The sequence below is a fragment of the Panthera tigris genome, chromosome C1 (assembly GCF_018350195.1).
Source record: "Panthera tigris isolate Pti1 chromosome C1, P.tigris_Pti1_mat1.1, whole genome shotgun sequence".
In the NCBI taxonomy this organism is placed as follows: domain Eukaryota; kingdom Metazoa; phylum Chordata; class Mammalia; order Carnivora; family Felidae; genus Panthera; species Panthera tigris.
The window spans coordinates 81,697,483-81,713,780 of record NC_056667.1 but is presented as its reverse complement, the minus strand read 5'-3'; positions in this window follow the sequence as shown (position 1 = coordinate 81,713,780).

Below are 16,298 nucleotides of genomic sequence, written 5' to 3'. Positions count from 1 at the left end.
CTGAGCCTTCAGGGATGCTTCCCCATGAATTTATTCATTCCATAAGTATAAGCTTGTACCTCACATTCCTTTTCATCCATTTTGCCAGTCTCCCAACCACCTCCCCTCTGATAACTATCAGTTTGTTCTCTGTGTTTATAGGTCTCTGTATTTATATGTTTGATTCTACTTTTTTGTTAGTTTATTCATTTTTCAATTTTTTTAAGTTTTATTTATTTCAAGAGAAAGACAGTGTGAGTGGGGGAGGGGTAGATAGAGAGGGAAAGAGAGAATCTCAAGTAGGCTTCATGCTCCCAGTGCAGAGCCCAAGAAGGGTTCGAACTCATGAATCCATAAGAACATGACCTGAGTTGAAACCAAGAGTCTGATGCTTAACTGATTGAGCCACCCAGGCACCCCTAGTCATTTGTTTTATAGATTTCCTATTTAAGTGAAACCATATGGTATATGTCTTTCTGACATATTTTACTTAGTATAATATCCTCTTAGTATAATATCCATGTTGTCACAAAAGGCAAGATCTCATTATTTTTAATGGCTTAGTGATATTCCATTGTGTGTGTGTGCACATACACACACACATAGTACACACACACACACACACACACACACACACATATCTCTTCTTTACTCATTTATCTATCAATGGACATTTTGATTACTAAGTGTCTTGGTGTGGACCTGCTTTGGTTGATTTTGTTGGGGGCTCTCTGCATCCTGGATCTGGATTTTATATATATATATATATATTGTGTGTGTGTGTGTGTGTGTGTGTGTGTGTGCGTGCGCGCGCACGTGTGTGGAGTCTTTAGAATTTTCTATATAGTACAATTCATCTGCAAATAGTGACAGTTTTACTTCTCCCTTACCAATTTGGATGCCTTTAATTTCTTGTCTGATTGCTGCATCTAGGACTTCCAGTACAATGTTGAATAAAAGTGGTGAGAGTGGGTGTCCTTGTCTTGTTCCTATTCTTAGAAAAGCTCTCAGTTTTTCACTTTTGAGTCGGACATTAGCTATGGGTTAGTCATATATGGCCTTTATTTTGTTGAGGTATGTTCCTTCTATACCCACTTGGTTGAGAGTTTTTATCATAACGTGCTGATTTTTGTGAAATGCTATTTGTGCAGCTATTGAGATGATCATATGATTTTATTCTATGTTTTGTTAATGTGGGGTGTCATGTCGATTGGTTTACATATTTTGAACCATCCTTATGTCCCTTAAATAAATTCCAATTTAGGATGGTGAATGATCCTTTTAATGTCTTTTTGAATTTGGTTTGCTAGTATTTTATTGGACTTTTCTGCACCTATCTTCATCAAGGATATTGGTCTGTAATATTCTTTTTTTTTTTTTTTTTTTTTGTAATGTCTTTGTCAGGCTTTGGTATCAGGTAATGTTGGTCTCACAGAATGAATTTGGAAATACCACTTTCTTTTCTGTTTTTTGGAATAGTTTGAGACAAATAGTTATTAACTTTTCTTTTAAGTTTGGTAGAGTTCCCCTGTCAAGCTATCTGGTCCTGGGCATCTGTGTTTTGTCGAGTATTTTGACTACCAATTCAATTTTGTAAATAATGCTGCAATAAACAAGGGTGCATGTATCTTTTTTAATTAGTGTTTCCACTTCTTTGGGTAAATGTCCAGTAGTAGAATTACTGGATCATATGGTAGTTCTATTTTTAATTTTTGAGAAAACTCCATACTGTTTTCCACAATGACTGTACCAATTTACATTCCCACCAAAAGTGTACATGAGTTGTTTTTCTCTACATCCTTGTCAACACTTGTTATTTCTTGTCTTTTTGATTCCAGCCATTCTTACGGGTGTGAGGTGATATCTCATTGTGCTTTTGATTTGCATTTCCCTGATTATTAGTGATGTTGAGCATCTTTTCATATGTCTATTTGCCATCTGTATGTCTTCTTTGGGAAAATATCTGTTGATGTCTGCTGCCCATTTTTTAAATAAGAATATTTGATTTTTGGTGTTAAGTTATAGAAGTTTTCTATATATTTTAGATATCAATGTTTTGTTGGATATGTCAGTTGCAAATATTTTCTCCCATTAAGTAGGTTGCCTTTTGTTTTGTTGATTGTTTCCTTCACTGTACAAGAGCTTTTTACTTTGATGTAGTCCCAATAGTATATTTTTGCTTTTGTTTCCCTTACCGAGGAGACATATCTAGAAAAATGTTGCTATAGCTGATATCAAAGAATTGCTGCCTATGTCTTCTAAGAGTTTTATGGTTTCAAGTCTCACATTGGGTCTTTAGTCCATTTTAGATTTATTTTTGTGTATGGTGTAAGAAAATGGTCCAATTTCATTCTTTCACATGTAGCTGTCCCGTTCTGTTGAAGATTGTCTTTTCCCCATTGTATATTCTTGCCTCTTTTGTCATACATTAGTTGATTATATAATTGTGGGTTTATTTCAGGGGTCTCTTCTGCCCGATTCATCTGTCTGTACAATATTGTTTTAATTTTACAGTTTTGTAATATATCTTGAAATATGCGATTCAGTTTTGTTCTTCTTTCTCAAGATTTGGCTATCAGGGTATTTTATAGTTCCATAAGAATTTTAAGATTATTTGTTTTAGATCTGTGAAAAATTGATATTGATATTTTGATAGGAATTGCATCAGATATGTAGTTTGCTTTGAGTATCATACACATGTTAACAATACTGGTTCTTCCAATCCATGAACATGAAATATCTTTTGATTTGTTTGCATCATCTTCAATTTATTTGATCAGTGTTTTATAGTTTGTGGAGTGCAGATCTTTCACCTCTTTGGTTAAGTTTATATCTAAGTATTTTCTCTTTGGAGTAAATGAGATTGTTTTCTTAATCTTTCTACTACATTTTTAGTGTATAGAAATACAACAGATTTCTGTATATTAATTTTGTATCCTGCAACTTTACTGAATCCACTTATCAGTTCTAGTAGTTTTTGCATGGGGTCTTTAGGATTTTCTACATATGGCATAATGTCATATACAAATAGTGAAAATTTTATGTCTTCCTTATCAATTTGGATGCCTTTTATTTCTTGTCTGATTGCTGTGGCTAGGACAAAAGTATATTTCTAACCCACAGAGGAAGACTCTGGGAAAGCATGTTGTTGTTATGTGACCCACCTTGTTCATCAGAGTTGAGAGAAACTGCTGTAGACAAACCTTTTTACACATAGTTGTCACACACACACACACACACACACACACACACACACAATTTATAAATGGTATATAGGTTCCATGAGGAAGTAGAGCTAATGTATCTGTAATCTACATCTAGCAAAGTGTTCCATATATAATAGGTATTTAATGAACCGTGTTTTGGCTATCTAGGCATTTTAGAAGGCAATAGAAGCACAAGTAATGCTGTATATAAAGGCAGAGAAGTAGGAATGTGGGGGCTCTGTGTTGGAACATTGATTAGTAGCTCCATGAGGAATGGGTGGTGGTATTGGTGAAGGGGTGTAATAAAAGAAGAGGCTCCAGTTTCCAGATGTTGCCACCTTAGTAAAGGAATTAAGAATTATAAACCATGGACTACAACATTTGGAACTGTGAAAGATTTCTTAACCTCTGTTGTGCATTATCTCAAGCTGTGCCTGTACTATAAATGCCTTAAAATGCAAAAAGCCCATGTTCTTGTGTTCAGAAACATTGACAAAGGGAAGAACTTAGACCATAGCCTATCTGCAAACACTCTTTGAAATAGGGGGGAGAAAAATCCAGATGGAGAGAGTGGGAAGGAATAGATAAAGAGGAAAATCAAGTAAGCTAAACTCCTGTAGCCAGTAGAAATTTTTAAAAAAGCTAAGCACAAAGTCTTTTGAGCCTAAAATGTCATCCTGGGGCCTAACACTTCCAGAGGAGTTTTCTCCTGCACAAGTGTCAGTAAATGGAATTTAATGGAATGTCAGTAAATGGTCAGGGAGCTCTGGACCACAGAAAAGCATTCAGAAGTCTAGATTTAAAATTACCTACTCTATTGTGAAGGCAATAAGGGTAAAGAGAGAAAATGAAGTAAAGTGGACAGGGACAGAACCTATTTTCAAGAGATTGGAAAGATGAAAAACATACACACACACACACGCACACACGCACACACAGGAAAGGTACCTTCAAAAATAGAAAAAAGTTATATAGGCACAGGAGCCCAAGGACAAAGAATGTTCCAGGTTGTAAAAAATGATCAAGTATCAAAGAATGCCACGAAAAACTAAAGGACAGGAACTAAGAACAGTCAAGATGAAGGTCATTGGCACGACCCTGTATATCTCTGGCATGTGAAAAGCAAGTCAAAGAGAGAAAGCGTGGGTAGAGTCAGGTGCAGATTTTATGGGAAACCACAGATCTTGCACAGAGAGGTACAGTTATCTTGCTTTCTTGAGGGATATAGATAAATATATGCCAGAATCTTAACTCACATTAAAAAATGTTTAGTTGGTCCTTGGTAATCATGGAATTGATGTAGCTTATCTTAAACCTGAACTATAAGGCCCACTACAATGAAACCCCAAATTTCACCCTTACCTCTCTTACCTTTTTTCACTCTTACTGGAACTCTTGACTGCATCAAAAAGGGACTACTCACTTTTTGAAAAAGTAACTTGTACTTTCCACCCCAAGCCTGTGATCTCACTGACCTACCCAAAATGTCTTCTACTATAACTTCCCTCATCCTCTAAAGTCTGATTTTAATTTAATTCCTTCAAGAAGTATTTGGCATAAAGCCTAAGAACACCTGAGCTCCACAGTTTGACTGGCCTCCATCCTGGTTCCACTGCCTACTAAATATATGACATGACCTTTATCAAGATGCATAATGTCACTGTGCTTCATTATCTTCCCCTGTAAAATGGGAATAATAGTACCTTACTCTTAGGGTGGTAAGGCTTATGTGAGACAAAACATATAAAACACTTAGAACAGTGAATAGCATATAATAAGCTTTCAATAAATGTTAGCTCTTGATAATCATGAGCCTTCTTTAATCACCCTATTTGGAAGTTATCTTATCTTCCTTTTTCATTCTTTTAAGCAATATGGTCTGGTCTATTTACTTGGCCATTAAGTTTTACTACTTGGGATTTTCAAATATCATTTCTTTTGCCTATGTTTGCTTTCTCTTTTTAATTGGATTACAAGATCTTTGAGGAGAGACACTATGTCTCATAACTCCTTATGTCTCAGTACCTAGAATATCCCTTTGCAATACATAAATGCTTAAAAATACTTAGATGATCTATTTCTAAGTCATCTGTAAAAATCCAAAGTCAGACTTTATTAGGGAACTGCATAAATATAATTTTCTATATAAAAAGACTCTTGAACGTCTAAGAATATTATTCAAATATTCAGATTTGTAATGTAATTAACTTTCACAAAACTAATAACAAGAAGAACTTGTAAGTATGTGTGTATGAATATATATATTCATGGATATGTATAATATGGCATGTGGTTCAGAGCACTGAACCACTAAGAGCTGACTATAGCCCAGAAGATCAGAAAACAAACTTTAAGTCTTATTTTCCTCTTGACTACTTCTTATAAATACTACTTGAAGTAACCTTTATACACTGAGAAGTACGAGAAAGACAATGTCTTTTAGCAGATTTTATTCCATCATTGCAAGTTTGTGAGGTAAAAGAATAATTTCATTGAAAATCATATGTAATGCAAAGATATTGTCAGGGGCTATCATTATGAAGCCATTTTGTCTTTCTAATAGGTGGCACAGGGATGGTTGTGGGAGAAAGGTGGTGAGCAGCCCTATCTAATCCATTCCCACAGTCGGGAGATTTGAGGGTCCAAAGAGTCAGGAATGGCTTCAAGACTTCAGGGTCCAAAGTTCTATTAACCTGTTCAGAGCCCCTGCAGTTGCCTTTCCTCTTTACCTCCCAGTGAAGTAGTTTGAATATTTAGGACAATTCTGCAAATCATATAGATTAGGAAGCTGAGGCTGAGAGTAAATAATTTGCCCAAACACATCTTGGTAAAGATTGTACCTAAAATTGCCATATTCAAAACCAACTCTCTTTCCCCTGACCAGCACATTTTGTTCCTCTAAAATCCTGGGTTTTTCCAATGTGCAATGTCACTAGTAACATCTTCAAATTAAGAGAAACTTGAGTTGTCAAAGTTTGGATATGCTCCCATCCATACTTTTGTGAAATCTAATCTAAATTGAAGGTAATTATGGTAAAATCTTTACTGTTCTCTTGTTATCCACATACCTGACACTAAGTATAGTTAGAAGTGCTCTTCCTACTTTAAGGACATTGTCTAATTAACCCTCATATTCTGTGAGGGAAGTATATATTACCTCCATTTTACAGATGAGGATTAGATGGAGAGCCAGAAATTGCTATATAGTCTACCAGTCCCACAAACTGTTCTTAACCAAAGTTATTCTGCAAACACAGCCAGGGAAATTTCACTACAGTTTCTGTGAAATGGAACAATTGCTATCCTTCTCTTCAAAGTGAAATTTTTTGTTGTGATAGAATTAGTGTCCACAATATTTCAAGTTCATCAAGCTACATGCCTGATGGCTAAACTGAAAGAATGATCTTTTTTCCTTTATTGAGAACTTCTGTTTTCTCAAAGATTTTGAGAAAGAAAGAAAGAAAGAAAGAGGAAGAGAGAAGAGAAGAGAAGAGAAGAGAAGAGAAGAGAAGAGAAGAGAAGGAGAGGAGAGGGAAGAGAAGGAGAGGAGAGGGAAGAGAAGGAGAGGAGAGGGAAGAGAAGGAGAGGAGAGGGAAGGAAAGGAGAGCAGAGGGAAGGAAAGGAGAGCAGAGGGAAGGAAAGGGAAGGAAAGGGAAGGAAAGGGAAGGAAAGGGAGGGAAGGAAGGAAGGAAAGAAGAAAGAAAGAAAGAAAGAAAGAAAGAAAGAAAGAAAGAAAGAAAAGAAAGGAAAGAAAAGAAAAAAAGGAATAAAAGAAATGAAAAAGGAAAAGAAAGGAAGTAATCCAAACTGAACTCTGGATGAAGGTGATCAAAATAGCTAGGGAAATTTCCATGAGTAGAAAGTGCTACAGACCTTGGGTATTTCCTGGCCTGGGTCTAGAAATTTAGTGCTTCAAGTTAAATATTGAGGCAAGCATCAGAATCCAAAATCAAGAAATAAGCTGCCAGGAAGTCTCTGGCATTGCCCAGAACTTTCTAATCAGACCCAATAATGTTTTCTGCTGTACTCAATCTCCTATCTATTAAGTTTATAATAGCTATGTTAGTGTAATTACTGGGTGACAACTCCCTGGGAAAATAGATAAAGAGGAAAATTCTTCCTTTACCTCCCAATATTTCTGGGAAGGAAGTAATTAAAAACTTAGGCCTTTGTACACATAAAGTATCCATACACTAGGAGACATTTAGTACAATAGTACAGAGTACAATATGCAATCTCAAAATAAATGTACTAATAATAAATAAACTAAATGATCAAATATTGTCACCAATAATGGGACCTCAAGTACCTCATGATGTCATGCTCTGAAGACACAGCATCACCTGCATAGTACTCCTGACCAGTCATTTTTGCTTTGTTTCCCTTGCCTCCTGAGACATGTCTAGTAAGAAATTGCTATGGCTGAGGTGAAAGAGGTTGTTGTCTGTTTTCTCCTGTAGTATTTTGATGGTTTCCTGTCTCACATTTAGGTCTTTCATCCATTTTGAATTTATTTTTGTGTATGGTATAAGAAAGTGGTCTAATTTCATTCTTCTGCCTGTCGCTGTCCAGTTTTCCCAGCACCATTTGCTGAAGAGTCTTTCTTTCCATTGTATACTCTTTCCTGTTTTGTTGATCATACATTTGTGGGTCCATTTCTGGGTTCTCTATTCTGTTCCATTAATATATGTGCCTGTTTTTGTGCCAGTACCATACTGTCTTGATGATTACAGTTTTGTAATACAGCTTAAAATCCAGAATTGTGATGCCTCCAAATATCGTATGATTTCTCTCATATGTGGAATTTAAGAAATACAACAGATGAACATAGATGAAGTGAAGGAAAAATAAAATAAAAACAGAGAGGGAGGAAAACAATAAGACACTTTTAAATACAGAGAACAAACTGGGAGTTCCTAGGGGGAAGAAGGGGAGATGGGCTAAATGAGTAATGGGCATTAAGGAGGGCACTTGTTGGGAAGAACACTGGGTGTTATTTGTAAGTGATGAATCACTGGGTTCTACTCCTAAAACCAATACTACACTGCATGTTAACTAACTTGAATTTAAATAATGTTTTTAATGGAAAAAAAAGAAACAGACTAGTAATGCGAACTGAAGGACATTTTGCAAAACAATTAGCCAGGATTCAAGACAAATGTAAATATTATGAAAGATGAAAATAAATGTATAGATACATAAATAATTAAATAATGACTATGAAATTTATCTAAATTTAAAAAACCAAAGAGAAATGAAAACTAAATTAAATATGTGATCCTCCAGTGGATTCTAGATTTGTTTTTGTAGAACCATTTTGTTTATTTTATTTATTTAACATCTGTCATCGTACAAAGTTACTACAATATTATTGACTATATATCCTATGTTGTATTTTTCCTCCCTGTGAATTGTTTATTTTATAACTGGAAGTTTGTACCTCTTAATCCCATTCACCTATCCCCTCCCACCCCACTAATCTGTCAATCACTGCTTGTTCTCTATATTGATAAGTCTGTTTCTTTTGTTGTTGTTGTTTTGTTCATATGCTCTGATTTTTAGGTTCCACATATAAGTGAAATTAAATGGTATTTATCTTTCATTATGTGACTTATTTTACTTAGCATATACCCTTTAGATCCATCCATGTTGTCACAAGTGGCAAGATGACTTTTTTTTTATGGCCACATAATATTTTAGTGCATGCATGTGTGTGTGTGTGTGTGTGTGTGTGTGTGTGCATGTGGTGTCACATTTTTATTCATTCATTTATTGATAGACATTTTGGTTGCTTCCATATCTTAGCTATTGTAAATAATGCTGCAATAAGTATAGGGGTGCAAATATCTTTTCATTTTTTTTCCTTTGGGTAAATACCCAGAAGTGGAATTATTGGATTGTATAGCACTTCTGTTATTAGTTTTTCAAGGAAACTCCCTATTGTTTTCTGTAATGGTTGTACCAATTTACATGACCACCAACAGTGCATGAGGGTTCCTTTTTCTTCACATCACCTCGCCAACACAATAACTAATGTTATTTCTGGTCTTTTTTATATTAGCCATATGACTGGTGACAGGTGATATCTCATTGTGGTTTTCATTTCCATTTCCCTGATCATCAGTGTTGAGCATCTTTTCATGTGTCTGTTGGCCATCTGTAGGTCTTCTTTGGAAAAATGTCTATTCAGATCCTCTGCAAATTTGTTATTGGATTATTTTGTCTTTTTATTTTTGTTTTGAGTTTTATGAGTCCTTTATATATTTTGAATATTAGGCCATTATCGGATATATCATTTGCAAATACCTTCTCACATTCAGTAGGTTGCCTTTTATTTTGTTGCTGATTTCCTTTGCTGTGTTGAAATTCTAATGTTGATGGATAAATGAGCAGCCTTGGTAAGTTGTGTTGGAGTAATGTATTTCATTTAACTCATTTATTCAATAAATTGTATTAAATGTCCAACATATATTAGATATTGTGCCAGACTGAAAATATAAAAATCAATCAATCATAAATTCTGCCCTCATGGGGCTTACTTTCTAGCTCAATTTATAGGACATCAGCCACCAATACCATACTTCCTTATGTTCTGTAGCAATCTTAAATTATCACATTTTCTCATGAGACAAAGTTCTAATGAGACCAAATTCTAAGATTAAAGAAGTTGTTGGCAGTGACTTAATATAGTAATACCTCAGAGATACTGTATGTTGGGTTTCAAATCACCACAATAAAGCGAATATCTCAATGAAGTGAATCAAATTATTGGGTGGAGGGTGTCTGGATGACTCAGTCAGTTAAGCATATGACCCTTGATTTTTGACTCAGGTCATGATCCCAAGGTTTTGGGATCAAGCCCCACATTGGGATCCATGTTGGAGGAGCTTGGCATGGAGGCAGGCATGGAGCCTGCCTAAGATTCTCTTTGGAAAGGGTCTATCCACTAAGAAGATCTAACAATTGTAAACTTTTATGCCCCTAATGTGAGAGCACCCAAATGTGTAAGTCAATGAATCACAAACATAAAGAAATTCATTGACAATAATACCATAATAGTAGGGGACTTAAGCACCCCACTTACAGCAATGGGCAGATCATCTAAGCAGAAAATCAGTAAGGAAATGGCTTTGAATGACACACAGGACCGGATGGACTTAATAGGTATATTCAGCACATTTCATCCTAAAGCAGTGGAATACACATTCTTCTCGAGTGCACGTGAAGCATTCTCCCGAATAGATCACGTACTGGGACACAAATAAGCCTTCAACAAGTACAAGAAGATTGAGATCATACCATGTATATGTTCAGACCACAACGCTATGAAACTTGAAATCAACCACAAGAAAAAAATTTTGAAAAACAACAAATACTTGAAGATTAAAGAACATTCTACTAAAGAATGAATGGATTAACCAAGAAGTTAAAGATGAAATTAAAAAGGACATGGAAGCCAGTGAAAATGATAACACCACAGCCTAAAATCTCTGGGATGCAGCAAAAGTGGTCAAAAGAGGGAAGTATATAGCAATCCAGGCCTTCCTAAAAAAAGAAAAAAAGTCTCAGTTACACAAATTTACACCTTAAAGAGCTGGAAAAAGAACAGTAAATAAAGCCTCAAACTGGCAGAAGACAGGCAATAATAAAGATTAGAGCAGAAATCAATGCTATCAAAACCAAACCAAACCAAAACAAAACAAAAAACAGAACATATCAATGAAACCAGGAGCTGGTTGTTTGAAAGAATTAACAAAATTGATAAATCCCTAGCCAGTTTGATCAAAAAGAAAAAGGAAAGGACCCAAATAAATAAAAGCAAGAATGAAAGAGGAGACATCATAACCAACACAGCACAAATACAAACAATAATAAGAGAATATTATGAGCAGTGATATGCCAATAAATTGGGCAATCTGGAAGAAGTGGACAAATTCCTAGAAACATGTAAACTACCCAAAATGAATCAGGAAGAAATAGAAAATTTGGACAGACCCATAACCAGTAAACAAAAAATTGAATTAGTAATGAAAAAACTCCCCAAAAACCAGAGTCCAGGGCCAGATGGCTTTCTAGGGGATTTCTATCAAGTATTTAAAGGGTTAACACCTATTCTTTTGAAGCTGTTCCAAAAAATATAAATGGAAGGAAAATTTCCAAACTCATTCTATGAGGCCAGAATATCCTTGATTCCAAAACCACACAAAGATCCCACTAAAAAGGAGAACTACAGACCATTTTCCTTGATGAACATGGATGCAAAAATTCTCAACAAGATACTAGCCAACTGGATCCAACAATACATTAAAGAATCATTCACCATGATCAAGTGAGATTTATACCTGAGATCAGGGCTGGTTCAATATCTGCAAATAATCAATGTGATACATCACATGAATAAAATAAAGAACAAGGACCACATTCTCCTCTCAATAGATGCAGAGAAAGCATTTGACAAAATACAGCATCCTTTCTTGATAAAAACCCTCAGGAAAATGGGGATAGAATGATCATACCTCAAGATCATAAAACCCATACACAAAAGACCCACCATTAATAACATCCTCAATGGGAAAAAACTGAGAGCTTTCCCCCTAAGGTCAGGAACATGACAAGGATGTCCATTCTCACCATTGTTATTCAACATAGTATTGGAAGTCCAAGCCTCAGCAATCAAACAACACAAAGAAATAAAAGCCATCCAAGTCGGCAAGGAAGAAGTCAAACTTTCACTCTTCACAGATGACATGATACTCTATATGGAAAACCCAAAAGATTCCACCAAAAAACTGCTAGAACTGATCCATGAATTCAGCAAAGTCACATGATATAAAACCAATGCACAGAAACTGGTTGCGTTTCTATACACAAATAATGAAGCAGCAGAAAGAAAAATCAAGGAATCAATGTCATTTATAATTGCACCAAAAACCATAAAATGCATAGGAATAAACCTAAACAAAGAGGTGAAAAATCTATACACTCAAAACTATAGAAAGCTTAGGAAAGAAATTGAAGAAGACAAACAAAAAAGTGGAAAAATATTCCATGCTCATGGATTGGAAGAACAAATATTGTTAAAGTGTCAATACTACCCAAAGCAATCTACATATTCAATGCAATCTCTATCAAAATAGCACCACCATTCTTCACAGACCTACGACAAATTTTTTTTTAACAAAAAATTTTTAAATTTGTATGGAACCAGAAAAGACCACGAATAGCCAAAACCATCCTGAAAAAGAAAACCAAACCTGGAAGCATTACAATTCTGGACTGCAGGATGTATTACAAAGCTGTAATCATCAAGACAGTATGATACTGGCACAAAAACAGACACTTAGATCAATGGAACAGAATAGAGCACCCAGAAATGGCCCCACAAACATGGCCAGCTAACATTTGACAAAGCAGGAAAGAATATCCAATGGAATAAAGATAGTCTCTTCAGCAAGTGGTGCTGGGAAAACTGGACAGAGACATGCAGAAGAATGAACCTGGACCACTTTCTTACACCATACACAAAAATAAACTCAAAATGGATGAAAGACCTAAATGTAAGACAGGAAGCCATCAAAACCCTCTAGAAGAAAGCAGGAAAAACCTCTTTGACCTTGGCTGTGGCAACTTCTTACTCAACACGTCTCTGGAGGCAAGGGAAACAAAAGCAAAAATAAACTATTGGGACCTCATCAAGATAAAAGCTTCTTCATAGTGAAGGAAACAATCAGCAAAACTAAAAGGCAACCAACAGAATAAGAGAAGATATTTGCAAAGACATATCAGATAAAGGGTTAGTACCAAAATCTATAAAGAACTCATCAAACTCAACACCCAAAAATCAAATAATCCAGTGAAGAAATGGGCAAAAGACATGAATAGACACTTCTCCAAAGAAGCCATCCAGATGACTAACAGACACATGAAAAAATGCTCAACATCACTTACCATCATGGAAATACAAATCCAAACCACAATGAGATACCACCTTACACCAGTCAGAATCGCTAAAATCAACAACTCAGGAAACAACAGATGTTAGTGAAGATGTGGAGAAAGCGGAACACTTTTGCACTGCTGGTGGGAGTGCAAACTGGTACAGCCACTCTGGAAAACAGTAATGAGGTTCCTAAAAAAGTTAAAAATGGAACTACCCACAACCCAGCCATTGCACTACTAAGTATTTATCCAAAGGATACAGGTGTGCTGTTTTGAAGGGGCACATGCACCCCAATGTTTATAGCAGCACTATTGACAACAGTCAAAGTATGGAAAGAGCCCAAATGTCCATCAACAGATGAATGAATAAAGATGTATATATATTCAATGGAATATTACTCAGCAATGAAAAAGAATGAAATCTTGCCATTTGCAACTACGAGGATGGAACTAGAGGGTATTGTGCTAAGCAAAATAAGTCTGTGAGAGAAAGACAAATGTCATATGGTTTCACTCATGTGAAATTTAAGATACAAAACAGATGAACATAAGGGAAAGGAAGCAAAAATAATACAAAAACAAGGAGTAGGACAAAACATAAAAGATTATTAAATACAGAGAACGAACTGAGGGTTGCTAGAGGGGTTGTGGGTGGGGAAATAGGCTAAATGGGCAAGGGACATCAAGGAAGACACTTGTTGGTATAAGCACTGGGTGTTATATAGGGGGTGAATCACTGGATTCTACTCCTGAAACAATTATAGCACTATATGCTAACTAACTTGGATATAAAAATTGTTTTAAAAGATTCTCTATCTCAATCTGCCCCCTCTCCCCTGCTCACATGTTTCACCCTCCTCCCCCCGCTCAAAAAAAATGAATTTTTTGGTTTTCCAGTGCATATAAAATGTATGTTTATACTTTAGTCTATTAAGTGTGCAATCACTTCATGTCTAAAAAAGTGTATATAACTTTATTTAAAACATCTTATTTTCAAAATTCAAAAACACTTTATTGCTAAAAACTATCACCTGAGCTTTCAGTGCAGTGTAATGTCATTGCTAGGCGGTGTTCTTGCCTCAGTGTTGGTGGTTGCTGATTGATCAGGGTGGTGGTAACCTAATATTGGGTGGTTTGGCAATTTCGTAAAATAAGGCAATGATAAAATTTGCTGCATTGATTGGCTGTTCCTTTCACAAAGAAATTTCTTTGTAGCATGTGGTACTGTTGGATAGCATTTTACACACTATAGAACTTCTTTCAAAACTGAAGTCAATTCTCTCAAACCCTATTGCTGCTTTATCAATTATGTTTATGTAATATTTTAAATCCTTTATTCTCATTTCAATAATCTTGACAGCATCTTCACTAGGAGTAGATTCCATCTCAAGGAAATATTTTATTTGTTCATCCATTACAAACAACTTTGCATCCATTAATGTTTTATTATTAGGTTCCAGCAATTGAGTTACATCTTCGGGGTCCACTTCTAATTCTAGTTCTCTTGCTGTTTCTACCACAACTTCAGTTACTCCCTCCACTGAAGTCTTGAACTCCTCATCTATAGGATTAGAATCAACTTCTTCTAAACCCCTGTTCATGTTGACATTTTGATCTGTTCCCACGAATGACAAATGCTAATAGCATCTAGATGAAGCTTTTCCAGAAAATTTTCAATTTACTTTGCCCGGGTCCATCAGAAGAATCACTATGTATGGCAGCTGTAACCTTACAAAATGTGTTTCTTAAATAAGACTCGAAACTCAAAATTACTCCTTGGTTCATGGGCTACAGAATGGATGTTGAGTTAGCAGGCATGAAAACATGGATCTTTCTATACATCTCCATCAGAGCTCTTGGGCGACCAGGTGCATTGTCAATGAGCAGTAATATTTTGAAAGAAATCTTTTTTTCTAAGCAGGAGGTCTCAACAGTGGCTTTAAAATATTCAGTAAACCAGTTATAAACAGATGTGCTGTCATCCAGTCTTTGTTGTTCCATTTAGAAAGCACAGGCAGAGTGGATTTAGCATAATTTTAAGGGCCCTGTGGTTTTCAGAATGGTAAATGAGCATTGGCTTCAACTTAAAGTCACCAGCTGCATTAGCCCCTAACAAGAGTCAGCCAGTGTTTTGAAGTCTGGAAACCAGGCATTGACTTTTCCTCACTGGCTATTAAAGTTCTAGATGGCATCTCCTTCCAGTGGAAGGCTGTTTCATGCACCTTGAAAACCTGTTGTTAGATGTAGCCACCTTTATTACCTTAGCTAGATCTTTTGAATAATGTGCTACAGATTCTACATCAGCACTTGGTGCTTCACCTTTCACTTTTATATTATAAAGATGGATTTTTCCCTTAAGCCTCATGAACCAACCACTGCTGGTTTCATACTTTTGTCCTGCAGCTTCCTCACCTCTCTCAGCCTTCATAGAATTGAAAAGAGTTAGGGCCTTGCTCTGAATTAGGCTTTGGATTAAGAGAGTATTATGACTTGATCTGCTTTCTAGACCACTAAAACTTTCTCCATATCAGCAATAATACCGTTTTGTTTCTTAATATTTATAAGTTTTCTAGTGTAGCATTTTAAAATTTTCTCTCACATTCGCAACTTGGCTAACTGGCACAAAAGGCTCAGCACCCCTGTATCTATTGCAGCATTATTCACGATAGGCAAGATATGGAAACAACCCAAGTGTCTATCAACTAATAAATGAATAAAAAAGTTATATATCATATATATATATACATATATAAGTATTAAAAAATGTATATCCCATTAAAAAACTAAAGAGATCTGGCCATTTGTGACAACATGAATGATCCTAGAGGGAATTATGTTAAGTAAAATAAGTCAGACCAAGAGATTAATGCCATATGATTTCATTTATATGTAAAGTCTAAAAAACAACAAATAAGGAAAGCAAAAACAGATCCATAAATTCAGAAACAAACTGGTAGCTGCCAGAAAAGAAGGAGGTGGGAGATGGGCAAAATGGATAAAGGGGAATAGGAGATACAGGCCTCCAGTTATAAAATGATTAAGTCACAGGGATAAAAGGTACAGCATAAGGAATATTATGAATGCTGTTATAATTGTGTTGTATGGTGATGGTAACTACGCTTGTGGTGAACATAGCATAATGTATCATATGTAATTGTTGAATTACTATATTGT